The sequence below is a fragment of the Leptonychotes weddellii genome, chromosome 1, assembly GCF_054177405.1.
Source record: "Leptonychotes weddellii isolate Sample4059 chromosome 1, ASM5417740v2, whole genome shotgun sequence".
NCBI classification, from domain to species: domain Eukaryota; kingdom Metazoa; phylum Chordata; class Mammalia; order Carnivora; family Phocidae; genus Leptonychotes; species Leptonychotes weddellii.
Genome location: NC_138369.1, coordinates 77,016,506 through 77,024,331, shown reverse-complemented (window position 1 = coordinate 77,024,331; position 7,826 = coordinate 77,016,506). Strand labels below are relative to the sequence as shown.

General features: G+C 35.2%; 1 protein-coding gene across 12 annotated transcripts in view; it reads right to left on the bottom strand.

Moving 5' to 3' along the window:
- TMEM108 (transmembrane protein 108) overlaps window positions 1-7,826 on the bottom strand; it is a 547,759-nt gene that overhangs the window by 527,689 nt on the left and 12,244 nt on the right. The window lies entirely within an intron of this gene.

Genomic DNA, 7,826 nt, shown 5'->3' with positions numbered 1-7,826 from the left:
GGGTGGGAGGATGGGTTAGCCTGGTGATGGGTATTAAAGAGGGCACATTCTGCATGGAGGACTGGGTGTTATATGCAAACAATGGATCATGGAACACTACATCAAAAACTAATTATGTAATGTATGGTGATTAACATAACATAATAAAAAAAAGATTGATGAAATACTTGGGGGGGCAATTTGAAAGGCTCTATACACAGTGTGACCTCAAGCATGTTAATATTTAAGATAGATCATAGACTACAACATAAAAATAAAACCATGAAGTCTGTCAAAGAAACATAGAAGAATATTTTCATAACCTGAGAGTGGACAAAGATTTCTTAGGCAGAATGCCAAAAGTGATAACCATAGAAGTAAATTTTGATAAATCAGACTTCATCAAAATTTAAAATTTGTGCTCATCAAAAGACAATATTAAGAAAAAGCCACAGACTTATAGAAAATATCTACAAATCATATGGTTGACAAAGAACTTATATTTGGAACATATAATGAATTACAACAACAAAATAATAATAATAATAGGAAATGATTTAAAATAGGCAAGCACATAGCAGATACTTCACAAAGGAAAATATACAAATGGACAATGAGCACATAAAAAAAGTGTTCCACATCATTAATCATCAGGCATATGTAAACTAAAATCCCAATGAAATATCACTACACATCCACTAGAATGGCTAAAATTAAAAAGACTGAAAATACCAAATGCTGACAAAGATGGAGGGTAACCAGAATCTTACACATCCCTAGTAGGAATGTAAAATGATAACTACTTTGGGAAAAGGTTTGGCAGTTTCTTATGAAGTTAAACACACACATACTCTTCGACTCAGCATTTCTACTCCCAGGCATTTATCTGAGAGAAATCAAAACTTATGTCCACAAAAAGGCTTGTACAAGAATATACATAGCAGCTCTGTTCAGCCAAAAACTGGAATCAACTCAAAGGTCTGACGTCATGAGAACAGAAAAACGGTGATATATTCATGCAATTAAATCCTACTGAACAATGAAAAAGAATGAACTACATATTCACACAACATAGATGAGTCTCACAGACATAATATTGAGCAAAAGAAACCCAAAAGACAACATGCTGAATTATTTCACTTATATGAATTTCTAAAACAAGCAAAATAAATATAAGGTTAAAAAAATCATAACAGCAATTGTATCAAGAGTAAGAAGAAGAGGGGCGCCTCGGTAGCTCAGTCCTTAAGCATCTGCCTTCGGATCGGGTCATGATCCCAGGGTCCTGGGATCGAGCACCGCATTGTGCTCCCTGCTCTGCGGGAAGCCTCCTTCTCCCTCTCCCCTTCCCCCTGCTTGTGTTCCCTCTCTTGCTCTCTCTCTCTCTGTCAAATAAATAAATAAATAAATAAATAAATAAATAAAATCTTTAAACAAAAAAAGAGTAAGAAGAAGAGCATTAGGGATAATCTGGAAAGAGAGGTGAGGAAATTCTCTGGGTATATAAGAATGTTCTCTATCATTCTAGAGTATGTGTTGGTCAGCTAGGGCTGCCATGAAAAAATACCATAGATGGGGTGGCTTAAGCAACAGAAGTGTATTTCTCACAGTTCTGGGGACTGGAAGTCCAAGATCAAGGTGCTGACCAGTTTGGTTTCATTCTGAGGCCTCTTCTCCTGGCTTGTCAGTGGCCACCATTTGGCTATGTGCTCATACGACCCTTCCTTTCTGTGTGCCGAGAGAGATCTCTGGTGTCTCTTCTGCTTATTACAAGGACACCTGTCCTATCAGATCAAGGTCCCAGGCTGATGATCTCACTTGACCTTTATTACCTCTTTACAGGCCCTATCTCCAAATACAGTTACACTGGGGTTTAGGGCTTCAAACCGAATTTTAAGGGGACACAATTCAGTCCATAACAGTACAGTTCCATGAGTAGATCTACTTGCCAACATTGTACTAACAGTTAGATTTCTCTTTTCGATGTTTGTAAATTCTACCTCAAAAATTTTGTTAAAAAATTATAAACTGAGGGTTGGTGAGTGGGTAAAGGAATCAATAAATCAATAATTACAGAAAAATAATAATTAGAATGTTGAACAATTTTGAACTTTGGTGATAGGTTCATGGGATTTATTACTTTGCTTATGTAAATCATTCAGTTTACTTTGTATATGTTTTAAATTTTTATAATAAAAACTCTAATAAATGGAGGAAAATGACACGTGTCAATGGAAGATACTTTATAGAGATGACAATTCTGTGACATTCTCCTGAATTGAGCTCCATTTTAGCTATGCTTGCAAAATGTTTCTTGGGCAGGTCATCTAGGCTTGATTTACTCATCCAAAGGATGCATTCATTATATAGACTTACTGAGCGTTCATTAGGTGCAAGACATTTGGCACTGGGGTGGGTTTAGCTGACACTATCACTAAAGTTTTATTCAGCATTTAAATTCTATAACCATTTTATGTCATAAATGCAGGTCATCCTCTCTTTTGCTATATATAATTCTCATTATTTCTAACCTTTATATCTTGTGTTTAGTGTTCCCACTTGTAGAAATGAGATTCAATAGGCCGGGGCAGCAGTCATCTTTCAGCAGATTTATTTTCTACTAAAGTCTTTTGGTCCAGTGAGTTTTCTAGGAGACTAATACGTTCAAGAAAATAGATGACAATATGGAGACTTTTATGAAAGGACTGGACTCTACTAGAATTAAATTAAAATTCTAGTATAAATAAGCACAAATAACTAAATGAATAATTATGAGAATTAAGCATGATTTTAAAGGCAGATTAAATTCAGTATATGTGAAGATTAGTGAAAGTGAAGATAGTTCAGTATAAAATATCCAGACTTAAGCACAGGGAGAATTAAAGAAATGGAAAATGCAGAAAAGAAGAAACTTATAAGATATGTTCAAAAGGTCAAATATATATTTAATCAAAGAACCAGAATAACAAGAGAGATTTGGTAAAAAACAAAAAAAAAAAAACATAAACAAACAATATTTGTGGGTTTTTTGGTTTGGTTTGGTGTTTTAAACAATATTTGAATCAAAGAATGATTGGTTGAGAATTTATAAAAATGATCAACATCAAGATTTAGGCTGAAGAAACTCTAAAATCCCAACAGTGTACAAAAAAAAAAAAAATCTCATAGCCAGGGGCATCTGGGTGGCTCAGTCATACATCCGACTCTTGGTTTCGGCTCAGGTCATGATCTCAGGGTTGTGAGATCAAGCCCTGTGTCAGGCTTGAGATTCTCTCTCCCTCTCCCTCTGCCCCTCCTGCTCATGCTCGCTCTCTCTCCCTTTCTCAAATAGATTAATAAATCTTTCTAAAAAATCATAGCCAAACTGCTGAAAATGAAAAATAAAGAGAAAATCAAAAATCAGCCATGTGGGGCAGACACAGGGTAGACATTATCTTCAAGGGCTCAGCAATGAGACTTATAGTTGATTATCAAACATACACAGTGAAAGTAGAAATCAATGAAATAACACATTTTAAGATGCTGAAAGAAGAAGCTGCCAGCCTACAATCCTATAAATATACTCAATAAACTATATAAAATATAAACTCAATAAAAATATTCTTCAAAAAAGAAAATGAAATAAAGATGTTTTAAGACAAAAATGGAGAAAATTTGTCACCAGCAGATTTTCCCTATAAGAAAATACTAAAGGGAGTTTTTCAAGTGAATAAAAATGACCCCAGATGGAAGCAGAGAATGTAGTAAGGAATGAAGTGCAACAGAAGAGGTAAAAGTAGCATAAATATGAATAAATATCCACTATATAAAAATAATTATGTCATAGGACTTTAAATATAAAGATAAAATGCATAACAAAAACACAAAAGTTGAAGGAGAGTAAATAAAGTTTAAGTTTTTAAATACTTGCATTATCTGAGAAGTGCTAAAAGTCCTAACTCATGATAAACTCTAATAACCAAGGGTACACGTTGAAATGTTTAGAACAACCACTAAAATATTAATATATAAATGTACACCTAACAAGTTCATATGGAGAGATGGAACAAGTTTAAAATACTTGATTAATCTAAATGAAGGTAAGATAGGTATATATTTCTCCTTTTAAATAGAAATAGAACTCCAGCATCTGCTGGATATAGGTCTTTGGTTTATTTTGATTAAAAAAAAAAAACAAAGAGGAAAACATTTTTAACTAAGTCATGAGTACTGATCAAAAAAAATTGTTAATTTATATGTGGCTTCTGAAACTACTATGTTTAAATCTATGAAGTTACCCAGGATAAAGAAAAATTACCCAGGATAGAAACTTTGTGATAGAGTTCAATAATGTGTAGAAATTACTTCTACAGAAAGAAAAGTAATTTCAAAAACACAGGTAGTTCTGGGGAAGCCAATTTACTCTAAGAGGCTGAAACATTCGGCATAATTTAATGCAGAGGGAAGAGTGGCAAAATCACTTTTTAGATGATAGGAAACCTGAAATTTTATTGAAGAAGGATCTAATTTACTCAAAGGATGTTTGTTCATAATCCAAGAAAATAGTATTTGATAGATGTGATTTTGTCCTCTGAAACCTTACTGCAGCAATGTTCTGTGACACCACAATAGAATTAAGAATTTTTATACTCTTAGTAACTGCATCTCCCAAAGTAGCTCAGCGATGTCTTTACATGAATGTATTACCTTATAACAAAATCTTTTAAAGAGAATTATGTGTTTGTATGTACACACACACACACACACAGAAGCATGAATGGAAGTAATTGACATCACAGATGTTCCACATATAAAATTCCAAGATAATTGGGAGCTTCAGGGTTGGTGAACACGTGGAGATTTGGGGAGAGTGAGGTGCCTGGCCAAGGCATGGAAACTCTACATCGCTTCCCACATACCTTGCCTTATGCATCTCTTTCATCTGGGTATTCCTGAATTATATCCTTTTATAATAAACCACTGATCTACAACCACAAAGAGAATACTTTGCGATGGGGGAAAAAAAATCTCAGAAAATTTGTCATTTTTATAAGATGCTGATCTCCTGAATATGTCTCCAAGCTACCCAGACATGAGACCAATCTAAATAGGGAGGCGTCTTAAGAAATTCTTCATAAACACCCCCCAAGAAATCTTAAAATGAAGGTCTATGATTTTGCCTGTTCAAACAAATAATGTTTAAATCTTCCCACTGACCAAAGAATAAAAATCTCATCAAAAAATAGTTTCAGAGAGAGTGGAACAGGAAACACATGTCAGTAGAACTCTCAAATTGTATGTTCCTTATATTACATGAATACTGTTATTTAGAATAAAATGTTGGTAAAAAAAAGAAAAGAAAAGAAAATGTTGGTATTATTATAACATGAAAAAATTTCAAGATAATTGAAATTTCTTGATGAAGGGCCACCAACATCTTTTTTAAGTAAATACTTAGCATAGAAATTAAAAAAATATATATTACGTAGACATTTTAACAATGTTTTCTTCCAATCCATGAGCGTTGGATGTTTTTCCATCTCTTTGTGCCTTCCTCAATTTCTTTCATAAGTATTCTGTAGTTTCTAGAGTACAGACCCAGAGCAATCTACCATTCAATGCAATCCCTATCAAAATACCATCGACATTTTGCCAGAGCTGGAACAAACAATCTCAAAACATGTATGGAACGAGAAAAAACCCCAAATAGCCAAAGGAATGTTGAAAAAGAAAACCAAAACTGGGGGCATCACAATGCCTGACCTCAAGGTATATTATAAAGCTGTGATTATCAAGACAGTATGGTACCAGCACAAAAACAGACACATAGATCAATGGAACAGAACAGAGAGCCCAGAAATGGACTCTCAACTCTACAGTCAACTAATCTTTGGCAAAGCAGGAAAGAATATCCAGTGGAAAAAAGACAGTCTCTTCAACAAATGGTGTTGGGAAAATTGGACAGCCACATGCAGAATGAAACTGGACCATTCTCTTACACCATATGCAAAGATAAACTCAAAATGGATGAAAGACCTAAATGTGAGACAGGGATCCATCAAAATCCTAAAGGAGAATACAGGCAGCAACCTCTTCAACCTCGGCCACAGCAACTTCTTGCAAGACACGTCTCTAAAGGCAAGAGAAACAAAAGCAAAAATGAACTATTGAGACTTCATCAAGATAAAAAGCTTCTGCACGGCAAAGGAAACTGTCAACAAAACTAAAACGCAACCTAAAGAATGGGAGAAGATATTTGCAAACGACATAACAGATAAAGGGCTGGTATCCAAGATCTATAAAGAAATTATCAACCTTAATACCCCAAAACTAAAAATCCAATCAAGAAATGGGCAGAAGACATGAACAGACACTTCTCCAAATAAGACATACAAATGGCCAACAGACACATGAAAAAATGCTTCACATCACTTGCCATCAGGAAAATACAAATCAGAACCACAATGAGATACCACCTTACACCAGTTAGAATGGCAAACATTAACAAGACAGGGAACAACAGATGTTGGCAAGGTTGTGGAGAAAGAAGAACCCTCTCACACTGTTGGTGGGAATGCAAGCTGGTGTAGCCACTCTGGAAAACAGTATGGAGGTTCCTCAAGAAGTTAAAAATAGAACTACCCTACATCCCAGCAATTGCACTACTGGGCATTTACCCCTAAGAAACAGATGTAGTGAAAAGAAGGGGAACATGCACCCCAATAGCAGCAATGTCCAAAATAGCCAAACTCTGGAAGGAGCCAAGATGTCCTTCCACAGATGAATGGATAAAGATATGGTTCATATATACAATGGAATATTACTCAGCCATCAGAAAAGATGAATACCTACCATTTACATTGACATGGACGGAACTGGAGGAGATTATGCTAAGTGAAATAAGTCAAGCAGAGAAAGACAATTATCATATGGTTTCACTCATATATGGAACATAAGGAATAGCCCAGAGGATCATAGGGGAAGGGAGTGAAAACTGAATGGGAAGAAATCAGAGAGGGAGACAAACCATGAGAGACTTTTGACTCCAGGAAACAAACTGAGGACTGTGGAAAGGGAGGTGGGTGGGGGGTTGGGGTAACTGGGTGATGGGCATTAAGGAGGATACGTGATGTGATGAGCACTGGGTGTTATACGCAAATAATGAATCATCTAACACTACATCAAAAATTAATGATGTACTATATGTTGGCTAATGAATTAAAAAAACAGAAACAAAAACCTATTACACACTTTCCAATATATTTAAACTAACAGCAACATAATATATGCTTTCACTGATAATTAAGAAATCATTATGGATATTGATTATTATACTCTCCTGCAATGCTCTCAGGGACTACAGGAGTGTTAAAATAAACTCTTTAAAAAAAAAATTCTACTCCTTTTAAAAAAATTCTCCTATCTATGTTTTTTAGTTCTCCTGCTTCCTCCATTAACTTTAGGCCACAACTGTTGCTTTCACTACTGCCAATGTTTCTGCCTTCTTTAGTCTTTTCTAATTTGTAAAATTGGAAGCCAATATCCAACATAATAGTACATATGATCTTCATAGAGACCCTGGATGCTTGCTCATGAGTCAGGTGAATGTTGGCCATGGAAAGTGCAAGGATTTGGGGGAACCCCACTTTCCTCCTTTTGCATTTATGGTGTTTGGGTGGTATTTCACATAGCTGAGGTTTCCCGATAAATGAATTACATAGAAGTAACAATTATATGTTTGTTTGTTTTTATCAGTGATGCATATAATGTCAGAACCTACTTCAGTCTGAACTTCAACCCTTTAACTTTCAGGAAATTGGTTCATTTAGTTCCCAGATGCAAGGGAGTAGGGAGGTGAGGGAGAAAGG